This window comes from Colossoma macropomum, unplaced genomic scaffold, assembly GCF_904425465.1.
Source record: "Colossoma macropomum unplaced genomic scaffold, Colossoma_macropomum, whole genome shotgun sequence".
Taxonomy (NCBI): Eukaryota; Metazoa; Chordata; class Actinopteri; order Characiformes; family Serrasalmidae; genus Colossoma; species Colossoma macropomum.
The window spans coordinates 22,536,764-22,550,960 of NW_023494795.1; the positions used below are offsets into that span (position 1 = coordinate 22,536,764).

General features: G+C 40.7%; 1 long non-coding RNA gene across 1 annotated transcript; it reads right to left on the reverse strand.

Moving 5' to 3' along the window:
• Positions 1–376: 376 nt before the first annotated feature.
• On the reverse strand, positions 377–2,787 carry LOC118815625. Its single transcript, XR_005007810.1, has 3 exons — positions 2,714–2,787; positions 2,090–2,371; positions 377–1,535 (listed from the first exon to the last, which is right to left on the reverse strand). It is a non-coding gene; the product is annotated as an uncharacterized LOC118815625 (long non-coding RNA).
• Between the last annotated feature and the right edge of the window lie 11,410 nt (positions 2,788–14,197).

Genomic DNA, 14,197 nt, shown 5'->3' on the forward strand with positions numbered 1-14,197 from the left:
CGATCGCCTATCCCATCATGTCTTTCTGCAGAGGACAGTTTGTGGGAGTAAAAGGCAATTGGATAGAGTTTTTGGGGATTTCCAGTTCTCTGGGATAGAACAGCCCCGACTCCAGTTTCGGAGGCATCGACTTCGATTACAAATGGCAGGTTAGGATCAGGGTGGTGTAAGATGGGGGCTGTAGTGAAAGCCTCTTTAAGTCGTTGGAATGCTACCTCAGCTTGCTCAGACCAGGTGATTCTTTTGAGGGAACCCTTGAGTAGGGAGGTCAGGGGGCTGCAATACCGCTAAAGTTCCTTATGAAGCGTCTATAGAAATTAGCAAAACCTAGGAACCTCTGTAGTACTTTTACTGACACTGGCTGTGGCCATTGCACAACTGCTTCCACCTTGTGGTCATCCATGGTAACACCTTGTGGGCTTATGATGTAACCTAGGAATGCTACGGTTTGTAGGTGAAACTCACATTTTTCTCCTTTTAAGAACAAATTGTGATCAAGTAAACGCTGAAGTACCGCTCGGACATGTTGAACACGGAGGTCCAGGTTGGGAGAATATACTAGGATATCGTCTAGATATGTGATCACATATTGCCCAAGCATATCTCTAAGGACGTCATTTATGAATGCTTGGAATACTGAGGGGTCGATAGAGAGCCCGAAGGGCATCACCTGATACTCATAGTGCTCCCTGGTGGTCACAAAGGCAGTCTTCCACTCATCCCCTTTCTTAATACGAATGAGATTATAAGCACTACGGAGATCTAGCTTGGTGAAGTACTTAGCGCCTTGCAATTGCTCTAATGATACGGGGACTAACGGAAGTGGATAAGGGTATGGTTTTGAGATTTGGTTTAGGGCTCTGTAGTCTATGCAAGGGCGTAGACCGCCATCCTTCTTTTTAATAAAGAAAAACTGGAAGCTATCAGTGAAGTGGAGGGTCGAATGAACCCTTGCTGTAGGGCCTCTTTAATGTAAATATCTAGGGCTTCCTGTTCCTCTTGGGTTAAGGGATAGACATGAGCTTTGGGGAAAACTGGGTCTTCAACTAGTTCAATGGAACAATCATAGTCTCAGTGTGGGGGCAGTTCTGTGGCCTTTTGTTTATTAAACACTTCTTTCAAGACCAAGTACTCGGGAGGAATAACAAAGGAGGCGTCAGCATTGGGACTTTCAATAGATGTGGAGGAAATGGAAACAGGAGTGTGAAGACAGGACTGGAAACAATAATCTGACCACTTAGTTATAGTATGATCAGTCCATGAGATAGTAGGATTATGTTTCTCTAACCAAGGAAGGCCCAAGATCAGTTCAAACTCTGACTGTTCCAATACTAACAGGGAAATCTTTTCTTTGTGAAGGGCACCCGTCTGCAATTCTATGGGTTTTGTGACTCCGGAAAAGGTGCCCATCCTCACTGGTCCTCCATCTAGTGCTGCTACTTTCAATACCGTCGGGAACTTCTGTACTGGGACCTGTGGTTGTTCCACCAGGTGGGCGCTGATGAAGTTCCCTTTGGCTCCGGAGTCGATCAGGGCTGAAATCACAAGAGAGTGGGGATGACAGTAAATTGATACAGGCAACAAAACTGATTTTGAAACAAACCCCTTTGTGGGAACACTCACCACATTAGGGGCCGGCGCCTAATTAACTGATCTAGTGACAAGTCATCATCCTTGCTGGCTAATTCAGTCAGAATTTCTGGATTCAGTCCTTGTCGAAAACATCACCAAAAGAGCAGCCTTGTTCCATCCACTACTAGCCGCTAATGTCCGAAATTCTTAAGAGTACTCCACCACGGAGCGATTGCCTTGACGTAACTTGGATAAAATTTCACTGCTAATTTTACCCTCATAAGGGTGATCAAAAACTGTCTTGAATTCCTTCACAAACTTAGTATATGAAAGACGGTGCATGTGACCCCAGCTAGCAGTAGTCCATTCTAAAGCTTTGTCAGCTAAGCGTGAAACTATGAACGATATCTTGGCTTGATCTGTGCTGGCAGGTGAGTTATCAAAATACACTGAACATTGTAGCAAGAACCCTCTGAATTTGTCAGGGTGCCACGAAAAATCTATCGGGTTTACTAACCGGAAAAATGTTTTGAGTGTTGTCCTCAGCAGCAGTTTGGAATCCGGTGGTGGTCGTGGTCTTCGTGAAGCTCATAGCTTGAAGCTGCCCAGTCTGTCCCTTCACGTTAGCCACCAGTTGGGCTAACTGAGCCTGCTGTTCCACTTGTTGTTGTGCTAGGGTTTCCAGAGAATGTGTTACTCTGGATAACACATGCTGGTGTCTGCCCAATAGCTGCCCTTGCTCTGATAACACTTTCTGGAAAGCTTCCGAATCCGCCATCTGCATGGCAGGCGAGGCATTCTGTAACCAAGCAGCAAGGTTCAGACGCGTGCGGATAAAAGTGAAAGTACAAGTTTTATTTACACTAGGCAAAGTCGTAGTCGAAGTACAGGCGAGGGTCAAAACCAAAAAGTGATAGATGATCACGAAGGTGATCATAACAACAGGCAAACAAGTCCAGAGGGCGAGACAAAAGGCAGAGTCAAAAAGGCAGGCAAAAAAGGTCAAAATCACAAATCCAATAAACAAGCAACAGTACAAAAGGAGCAGGCAAAAACATAGTCAAAGAAAACAAGATTGGGGTCAAAACAGAATATATCAAACCAGAAAAAATGCTCAGTAAGTTCTAGAGAGAAACAATACCTCACAAGGATCCTAAGCTAAACCCCGGGCTAATATACTAAATTAGTCATATGACTAAAACACACAGGTGAAACCATTCAGAACTCCGGTGACTGTGAGTGCTGATAGGTGCGAGGCAGTTCGTCACTGGTCACATGATCTCCCCTTGGCTGCTGGGTAATGGAGTCCACGAAGGTTTCTGACTCCATAGGGAAGTCTGCCGTCATGTGATCTCCCAGGTTATCCTGGGAAATGTAGTCCATTACACTAAACGAGTCTCTAGCAGGCGTGGCATTTTGTTCCAACAGCAGTGATTTATTTACCAAAAAAATAACAGTTCATAACGTTAAAAAATAAAACATTGTGTTTTTGTACTGTTTTCAATTTAATACAGGTCAGACAGAATTGACTAATCACTGCTTTCTCTTTGTGTTTTTATTTCTTACTTTTTATTTGCATTCTCAACACAGACACACACTCACATGGACTTATGTATTCTCTATATCTTTCTCAGTCCTCTTCTGTTTCTCTTAAATGTCAATAACCTGCCTGCCTTACAGCCATGCCACTTTGATCAGTTAGGAAATCTAATAGTGTGCACCCACTTCTTAAGTTGCTGTGTCTTAAGTTTCTGTCACATGTGCTGGTGGGGGAGTTTGGAAGCAGGTGACTTGGGATTTAATTAGCAGAAGCAGTGGAGATATGTGCGACAGGAGCTAGTGCTAACTAATAGCAGCATGGCTTCAGAGTTTCATCACCTACCCTAGAGTGCTCCTGCAACAGGTAGAGGCCAGAGATAGAGAGAGAGAGGTATAGAGTTGGCTGAGCTCCACTGCCTGAGTGTGTGAGTCAGCAGTAATCCCATCTGGCCCTGTGCCATAATGCAGGAGTGTAGACCCAATGACTTCTAGTAGATGTCCAGATCCACCGAAGCCTATCAAGCCAGCACACCCATTACTCACTCTTTACAGCATCACACCTCTCCTCAAATCCCTCACACAGCCCATATCACCTCTGCACTCTTAGAAATAATGGTGCCAAAAAAGGCTCTCTGGAGCGATGCCACAGAACAACTGTTTTTGGCTTTCTAAAGAAACTTTCAGTAGGTGATTCTTTGAAGAAACAGTTTTGTAAAAGAGTGTGGAGAACGTTTTTAAAGTGTAAAAACCTCTACATGTAAAGGCTTAAAAGTTCTAGGTCTGTCCCCATCACACAAAGCTTCCAAGCTGTGAGAGTGACCACCCATGCTTCACACATAGATGGAGTGTCTGATGTCTTTTGCACCCTCAGCTGGCCACAATTTTTGGGACTTTGTCAGTTGCATTCTGTTTGGCTTTCCTCACAGCCTTGTGTATAAATTTCTTTGCTGTTGCATTTGTATGATGGAAAAGACAAGCAGCCTGCTCTGCACCCAGTGACTAAGCCTTTCAGAGCACTAGGTTGAAAAAAAGTTTGTGAAGTTCATGACGTTACATCTTTAAAAGTTCAAGAGTTTTCTTTAAAGCGTTATTAGCTTTTTAGTGAGATATATTTGCAACGTTGCCAAAACATTTGTTGCATGTGGGTTTGTGTTGGTTGCAGTCCCATTTTGAGGAAATGCCCACCCCTACATATTGTTTTGTGTGTCATTCGAATGGCACACTTCTTGGCCACACTTAGCAGCAAAGTGCACCATACTCTCTGACCATAGGCAAAAGTTCGACTTGTGATACTGAGAAGGTGAAGGCTAGTGAGTGCTTCCTACGAACAGTGCCGGCTCTATCTGAGAAGTGACGCAAGCCAGGGGGCCCCCTAACAACTTCTGGGTTATTTTTGTACTCTTATTGTCTAAGATGCTCGAGTGAGGGAATAAAATTGGTAAAATATGTCACAAAAAAAGAATGTATGCAAAAAGACAAGGTGAGAAGAAAAAGCTTAAAGATAAAGGTATTTTTTTATGTTGTTAGTGTCATGCCATTTCATTTGGTTTGTAGTACAACCAAGCATATGCAGTTGCCGTTAACACATTTTACAACAGCGGTTCACAACTTTCTCTGCTAACCCAGGTTCTGCTACTACTCAGGCTCTGATTAATCCTTATGCACGTGCACATGAAAGCATCTTGTTTATGACGAACAGGGATTCATGTGAAACACAATTAGGAGTCGCTAAAGAAAGAGAGAGAAAAAATTACTATCTAAATATGTAGAAAATAAAGCATTTATGACATGAAAAGCAAAGCTGTCACCACCAGGGTTAGATCAACCTAAGCTTAAAGTTAGCTATATAAATAAGAAATACTGAGTCATGAGCCAGACTCCTGGAGCGAGAATGCTGAGAAATTATCTGTAATTTTATCTCTGATCTTATTAGAACCCCAAATGTGCATCCAATCAAATCCTGCTCAGGGATCCCAAAGGCTAGAGCTGGCCCTGCCTCTGAATCACCTCAAGTCAGACAGACATCTGTGTTTGCAAGCATCGCACTGTGATAGGGCAAGAGGGAGGGCGATCCTACCCACCCAAAGTGAGGGAAGTTATGCTGTCTTGGCCTTCTGGCTATGGATGGCTGTGGCATCGGCAGGGATGGACCGTGCAATCTCCTGGTGATGAGGTCAACTCTTTTTTTAAAGGTTTCTCTTGCTAATGTAAACCTATATAAAGTAATAGAAGTCAAGCATCCAGTTCATGGCAGCGATATCGTGTCACAAGGAAATTTAACATTCCTTGCACGGCTTGAGCAGCAGCAGAGCATAATGGAGCTCTGTGTGGAGCACTGATGTGTCTGGAGATTTCTGAATATACTTGATTAGAAAAATGGCAAGGGTGCAATTTTCTTTTCTCCAAAAAGTAAAGATGCCCCACTTTCCAAAGTTGTACAATTTGTCTGGATACTTTTCAGGAAGTAAACAAATGTTTCCTCCTCACAGCGGGCAAAGTGGCATGATGTTCAATATAATGGAGTATAATTAATGTAAACACACCTACAGCCACAGCAGGGTGGGGTAGCCACGGTTTCACAATACATTTTAAGTCATGTTGTCAATTTCTGTTGTGCTGTAGACTCACACACGTTCTCACCATGCACACCACAGTGCGTTCAGCGTGGTCAGTACTGAGAACATACTGAGTAATCAGTACAGTATGAGCTTTCGCCCCCACATCAACCATGGTCTCCTCTCAGATCTTCATGTGACTCATATATATACAAGCCTTTTATTCTCATCATATCACACATGTGCGGAGCTTGATGTGGTAACTCTTTTCCATCTGTGTTTGATGTCTAAATATTGTTCTATGTCCTGAATGGATCATATTTAGTTTAATTACTTCACTATCTTATTAAGTTCACTTCATCTACTGTGAAATGAACATCATCTGAGCATCTACGAGTAATTGTGCTAAAGAATGCACGAGGCCAATAACAGCTTCCTATAAAACGACTGTGATGCTGCTCCAAAACTATATACTGAGTCAATTCTGAAGTCTCTGAGCAACGACGAGGGTTTCAACAAAATGCGTTCAGAGTGACGTAGGTGTAAGTGACCCCATTTAAAAACGTTGTCACATATTCAGTCTGAATGAAATTGCTTCTCTGTGCATGGCTGTGATAAAACCATGACATTTCCACCGTAATTATCTCCATATTACTGCCGAATGTTTGCTAAAAGGATTATTCTCCTCCCCTAAGCCGCCCTGAGCTGCAGCTCTACCTCTCTTCCTCTCTCGGCTTGTCATTTCCAGTGTGTTGACGCTGAATTTGACATTGTCGTGTGCGCTGCATTTGTCCTGCATGCAAATGCATCCTCCTGTCTGTCTCCTGATCCTTACCAAGAACCCTGCACCCCATCCAGGTCATTTAAAATGTTAATGCTTCATTTCCTGACAGCGAGGATCGGTCCATGTTCTACATTTAATTGTGGAGGGTGAGGACCAGGGGACAGCGCTATTCAGCTGACTGCCTCCCAACCCTCACCTTCCTCCTCCAAGTCCTAATTAGAATAGGGGGGAATGGGCTCTCACTGCCACTGAATACTTTATCAGTTACATTTAAAGCCAAGGACAATAGCAATAAAAATGACGCTATGAAGGACTTGTTCTGCTGTTATTAATTGAGTTGGTGCACACCTTAGTCAAAATAGGAGAAAATTAGGCCCCCCCCCCACCTACCCTTCGTAACCTCTTTAAGCGCTGTTGCATCCACTTACTCAGTAGGTAGAACACCTGCGTGCTTATTATCGCTCATTAGCCTTGGAGCCCCTCCTGTGAGCACTTCCCTGAAAACTAACCACGCACCTGCACCGCTTTCCTCTGCCGTTCATTTCCCACAGGCTAAATAGGATGCTATGAGTCCTCGCACTAATCGTAATCATGCACAAATAGCAAGATAGCAGCGAGTCAATACGCCAGAGGACAGAATAACATTTAGTCTAATAAGAACCGTTGGTCTCGAGCAGTTTCTTGTAAAGTGGAATCTCGTGAAGTGGATGCAAGGTGAGAGAGCATGCTGTGTTTTTTTTTCCCTCATTTTAATCAGCTACGTGCGGAGAGGTTTCTTGCGGCACAGCTGCATTGACATGTTTCTCATTTGTCTCTCTGAGGTCATTCGAGATGCTCAGATTCAGCTGCGGATTTTGCACCGACATGAGCTTCGCCGTGCGAGGCCTTTCCTCCACAGCTGTGATTAAGAACAGATATAGAGTCTGCGCAGTGTGCTGCAGGCCTCAGGAATCCGGCTCAAGAAGAGCCTCAGCCAACATCAACAGGGGGATCTACAGCGTTAGCTGCAACTGTACAAGTAAGTCTGCATCTTATCCCCCATGATCCCAAAAACCAAGCCGAGCAGCCCCTTGATTAGCCCGCAACTTCTCATCCAACTGACTTGATTGCAGCCTTCACTCGAGAGTGTATAGACTGCAGCAAGGGCGTAGGGGAGAGTTGCATATGGGCAGACTGATTTAACCTGTTTAAACAACATGCACACTGTATTAATTACAGTAGGAATAAGCTTTAAATGTATACAACAGTTCTACTGTCTTCCACCAACTCTCTCTGCACTGCTGTCAGTGTACTGGGCTGACTCTGAAAGGCACAACGAATGTAGTTTCACTTAACTAGACCTAAGGTAGGAAATTTTCGTTCATGCATTTGGCCAGTCTATGACTTTTTCTACACTTCTCTAAACGTATTAACCAGGAAATCTACAGAACATGCCAAGATTCTGATAGAATTTGTACTGTAAACCAACATTATTACATAAAATTACATACTACAGCTTATTATTTAGTAACAACAGGGACTTCAATGCAAACCAATTGAGCTATTCTTAGGTTATAGAAGTGTGGAACAAACTTTGGACCCGCCAACAGGCCCTGCGTAAAGGTTTAAAGAAAGGTTATATTTTTGCTAATATTTTAAATGTAAGATAAAAAGTATAAGCACTAAAGAATTTTTACAGCTGTTTTGCTCGTGTTAAGCTGAGGCGCCAGTATTTGTGAATGGCACTGTATATGTTTTATTGTTCTATTGTACTCTAGCTAACTGCTAACCAAGGCCAATGTCTAGACACTCTTCAAGGCAGTCAAACAGAGAACAGTAATAACAATAAAGGTTGGCTGGTTGGCTAGACACCTAAGAGAAGACTTCTACTGCTTCTACTGTCTACTGAACTGGTTAAGATGTAAACAAAGTCATTCAGATTGGTTTGATGTGAAAAGCTCTGTTCAAGTCAGAGTTCATAACCATTGTGACAGCAACCAGACGTCTGAAGAGGCTTCCTTGTTCCCTGTTATGAAATTATCACGAATATGCTGCCTGCTGCCTGATGCCAAGATTTTTGGCAAGTTTTTGGCCTGAAACATGTTTTTTTTTAAAGCCACTCATGGCAGAGAGCTACATGCAGGGTGTTATAAGAAAAAGAATAAAGTCCCCAAAGGAAACACATTTTTTTCAAGATATACCACTATTTTGCTATTAGCAACATTCCAGAGAAAACTAAGAAGGCATGTGTAGGTTCATTGGTCATTTTGGTTAATAAATAAAATGGCTATATTTGTGTTTCAGAGATCGTGATCTCTGGTTCCTTATCATCACCACTGTAAAGACATCTGAGCTCTACAGTTTCACTTTAAACTTGGAGGAAACTTTAATGGCTACTTGCATGCTGATTATACCATCTTATTCGAAATATGACTGAAGTTATGCTATGCTAGTGAAAAATAATACATAAAAACTGAAGAAACTCACAAATGTCTATTTTTATAAGATTAACCTCAATAGCATACTATACTTACAGCATTCTTCACTAAATATCAGAAAGTTTTTTCTTCTATTTTTTCAAGAGCACATCACTGTTTGACATCATCCAGTCAAAAAAAAAATTCTCTGTTACATCTGAGACGAGGGCAAGAAACTTCAGACAACAGCAGGGAACGCAATACCTGTCATCATATTAAACACTGCCAAATTCATTTGCATCATGAATAATGCATTTTACTCTGTTACAGATATTAATTCTAATTCTTGATATTGTTTTTTTTTTTTATTGGGGAGGACTTAGGTAGCCCATTTAATATTGGCTGGTGCATGCCCCCTCTGTCCTCCTTCACTCCTGGTCTACAGTTTGAGCACAGGTGTCTAAACAATGTTGCAACAGAACGACTTCACCAGTCAGCGCAGCAAATGGCATGTCGGTGATCGGACTGCAAATGTTGCATCCTTTGGATATTTGTAGAAGTAGGTCAAGCGCCAGAGAGTAGGTATGGAGAGAGGTAAAGAGCAGGAAGCAAGCTAATGCATGGCACATGTTCTTCAGATTGAGATTCTACAAGCCCTTTATGTAGTATTTCACTTTCATCAGACGCTCCTTTTAATGGCAAGATTCAAATCCCTCGGATTTAAATGCTGCCCATGTGCATCTGGCTGCTCACTGTATGAGCTTCAGATGCAAACGCCCCTCCCAAGGCTGTCATAGGCCATTCAAACACAACAGAGGAAATACTGTAAAGTCCATTGTGGAGCTCACATCTGTACATAATCCCTCTCTTTTTATTGCTTCTTATAATAGAGCAGTGTGGCTGGAGTGTTTTCAGTGCCTGGCTCAGTGGCTGACTGCTCTGTGGTGGGAAAAGAGTGTCTCTGAGACTTTTCCCTTTTTCTTTTTTTTCATCTGAAGTGATATTTTTGCCCTCATGTATATATCTCTTGCTTTAAAGTCTCTTGTCTTGCCAAGATATGATAACTGTTTGTTGGCCGTGCAAGCTGAACATCCTTCATCCTGCTAATGTTACTAATTGAGACCATGTCTATGTAGGTTTCAGAGTGAGTGGGCACACTTTATGGAACTGCTTAAGGATGAAATATTTTTCATATAGAGCTGCATATGGTAGGTAGGCCGCTGATGTAGGTCACCACTGTTTGATGTTTTCTGATTACATAAAGCCCGAGCACTGTAGAGAAATATGATCCCACAACAATAAAGCCACAACAATTTAGTATTTAAAAGGCAATTACACTGATTTTTAAAACTTCTGGGTCATTAAGTTGTTGATATGTAAACACAGTCATTCAGAGTGTTTTGGTATGAAATGGGGCATTGTGGATAAACTTACAGACTCCAATTTCTTTACAATGGTGGTGATAGGAACCAGGTGTCACAATCTGTACACTGCAAATACAGCCATTTTATTTACTATCCAAAATGACCAGTGAACCTACACATGTCTTTTGAGTTTTTGTGGTAAAATAGCGATACGTCTAAAAGTATGTTTTGTGTAGGTACTATTTTGCCTTACAATACCCTGCATGTACCTCTCTGCTGTGACTGGATTTTTAAAAACAATCATAAAACTATAAAACAATGTTTCAGGCATCGGGCAGCATATTCATTACCCTTTCATGTAATGACTTTTGTTGATGCAGCTCTTAGAGGCATTAAATGCTTTGAATGTCTGGTTCCTATCACCACCATTGTGAGCAATTCTTGGAGCATTTCACACCAAACCACTCCGAATTTCTTTGTTCACATGTTAATGATGTAATTATGCACAAATTTGGAAAACTGGTGGAATTCCTCTTTAAGTCCATGAAGGTAGGTAGAGAGTGAGTCCTTTTAAAAGATACTGGAGATAGATGAGCTGTACAGAGACCACTGCATCATCATCATCTGAATCACAGGCTTGAATAATCATCTATTCTTCCCTATTTTACACACCAGTGATCGAAGCCAAAGGCTAAGCGATTGGCTGACTAAGTGATTGGATCACCTCATGATGAGCTGAGACAGCGTCACCCTTAGTTCACTGTGCATAGCCGTGTCCCACATGAGTCTTTGCCACCTTACGGGGGTCTGTTTGAGTCTTCCTGTGTGTGTATGTCACGATGACACGTGTATTGTGTGTATTTGTAGTGCTATCACACTGGCCAGTCCCTACGTCATGATGACACATCCCTCATCCCCTCATCAGTTCCACAATGTACATGTTCTCTCTGACTAGGTCACTCTATACTTGAAAATAATAAACCCCAGTTCTTGTGAATAGGACATAGTACCATGACCATGTACGCCTACCAGGAGAAACTTTTTGGGACAGATGACACATTCTGAATGTGCTGCTGTGTCTCAGGAGAGATGTAGGCCCAAGATAAGGCTGGCCTGAATAATTTGAAAACTCAATAATCTGTTTGTTACTTTGGCATTTTCTTCTCTTTTCAGTATTCAGCCACAAAAATGTAGCCTAAAATAAATTTTATCAGTAAAGGGCTTCAAAAGACAGAAAAGTTATTGTTAATATATGACAAATGTTAAAAATAGCTGGCTTAGTTAAATACATAAAAAATTTATGCCATAAATGTTTCATTAAAATGAATGCTTATCTTTTTCTGTCAGACATACGACTAAAAACACTTCAGATATTATTGTTTTTAAGGTTGTTGTTGAAAACGAATATTCACAGCCTGTGAAGTGCTGTTCAGGCCAGCCCTAGCTCAAGGGCATGCAAGAAGGACCAATGACTTACTAATTGTGACTACTGATTGTGACTACAATTAGTGTGTCAGAGGTCATATGGTGCATATCATTACCTTATATTTTATTTTTTATCGTTTATAATGTTTGTGGTTTAATGTAGTTCATTTTACATGATCATTTTCCAACCTTTATCCCTTAGAATTAAACAGGCTGTTCCACTGAGCCTTTAAGACTGTCATATGTAAATGAGCTCTGTTCTGATTGGCTGCCATGTATTGTGCCTCATTCGAAAAGCAGTGCAGGCTGAAACACTCTTTATTAGTTCAACATGAATGTGCTGATTTTTGTGACATCACAAACAACAATTAATTTAAAATGGGCTGTTTCCATATTCACTGCAGAGTGAATGGTACTTTTTAAAACTTTTTAAAACCATGTTAACAATAGAAAAGTGAGAAAAAATAGGATTTCCAGTACATGTGCACTTTAACCCTTTAATGGCCAGGGCCTGCCAGTGGGCCCAAAGTTATATTACACACTGCTATAACCTAAGGACATTGCATTGAAGTCCCTGTAGTTACTGAATAATAAGCCTTAGTATGTAATAAGGCTGGGATTTAAAGAGGTTAAGGGCTGAAATTCACACCAGTAAAATATTTTACATTAACACATTTTTATCTCCAGTTCACTTACTTTTGGCAATAAATGTGCTGCTAATGTTTATTCATGTGCAATCACATAGACGTTTCAAGAAAGTTAATTCCATGCATTACTATTTTCACCCTGTTAAATTGACCATAGTTAATATGTCTAAGGCACTGAGGAAAAAGAAATCATGCATTACTGCTACAACAGTTCCTTCTTATCCACGGACAAAGCAGGCAGTATTAAATAGAAATAATATAATAATACAGATAATAAAGTGTATAAAAAATCCTATAAAGAACTGATAGCTAACCACAATGGGCTAAGCTTTAGACCATTTAGCTTTAAAACAAGAAAATGTACTTGTTCCAGTAGACACTGTACTTAGAGGTTATTAAAGGGCAATGTCATTAAAATTTCATAATTTCTGCATATTTCAGTCAATAGGATGCAAAAGTCATTCTGAGTGGTTTGATGTGAAATGTGCCATTCTAGAAAAAAGCTGCCATGTCAGAATTGTTCACAGTGCTGGTGATAGGAACCAGGAGTCTGAAGAGTTTATTGTCTCTAAAAGCTCCCAAATAGAAAGTCGATACCTTAAATGACTATTCATATATTGCCTGAGATGCCTGAGATGTCGATTTACAATAGCTTTGAGATAAGGTTTTGGCTTAAAATATATATATTTTAAGTCACATTCAGGGTGGAGAGGTACATGCAGGGTGTTGTAAGGCACAGTAGTACCCAAACTTTTTTTTCAGATTTGCACCTGTTTTATTATTACCAACATTACGTATAAAAACTCAGAAGACATGCTGTCATTGTAGATCGTAAAAAATAACACTCTAAATTAAATATGAGGCAGTAAATTTCTCTAAAATGCACCATTTCACATCAAACCACTCTGAATGACATCTCAATCATTGAATTATGCAGACATTTTGATAAATCAATGAAATTCCCCTTCTACAGTATACAATGACTGTGTAAACAGAGCCTCATGCATTAACGCTGCAATAGACATTTCCTTCTTTCCCATAGAAGCAACAAGCAGTATTTCATAGAAATAATATAATAATACAGATAATAATGTATACAATATCCTATAAAGAACTGATAGCTAACCACAATGGGCTAAGCTTTAGACCATTTAGCTTTAAAACAAGAAAATGTACTTGTTCCAGTAGACACTGTACTTAGAGGTTATTAAAGGGCAATGTCATTAAAATTTCATAATTTCTGCATATTTCAGTCAGTAGGATGCAAAAGTCATTCTGAGTGGTTTGATGTGAAATGTGCCATTGTAGAAAAAAGCTGCCATGTCAGAATTGTTCTCAGTGCTGGTGATAGGAACCAGGAGTCTCTAAAAGCTCCCACATAGAAAGTTTACATTAAATGACTTTTCATATATTGCCTGAGATGTCGATTTACAATAGCTTTGAGATAAGGTTTTGGCTTAAAATATATATTTTTACATCACATTCAGGGTGGATAGGTACATGCAGTGTGTTGTAATCAAACCTTTTTTTAGATTTACACCTGTTTTACTATTACCAACATTACATATACAAAAACTCAGAAGACATGTTGTCATTGCCAGAAAAAAATAAAACACAACAAGAAAATCTGAGGTTGTAAATTTCCCTACAATGCGCCATGTCACATCAAACCATTCTGAATGACATCTCAACCATTGAATTATGCAGGAATTTTAAAAAATCAATGAATCCCCTTCCACAATACACAATGGCTGTGTAAACAGAGCAAAAAGTCCTCTGCATTAGTGATTCTGTGGACAGTGTCTCACTGCTAGCTGAAGGGAAATAGACGTCGGGATGGAGGAGTCCTCAGTGAAGGTGGAGGTGATTCATGGCCTGGAGTCTCAGAGTAACAGATGTGATTTTCTGCCCAGGT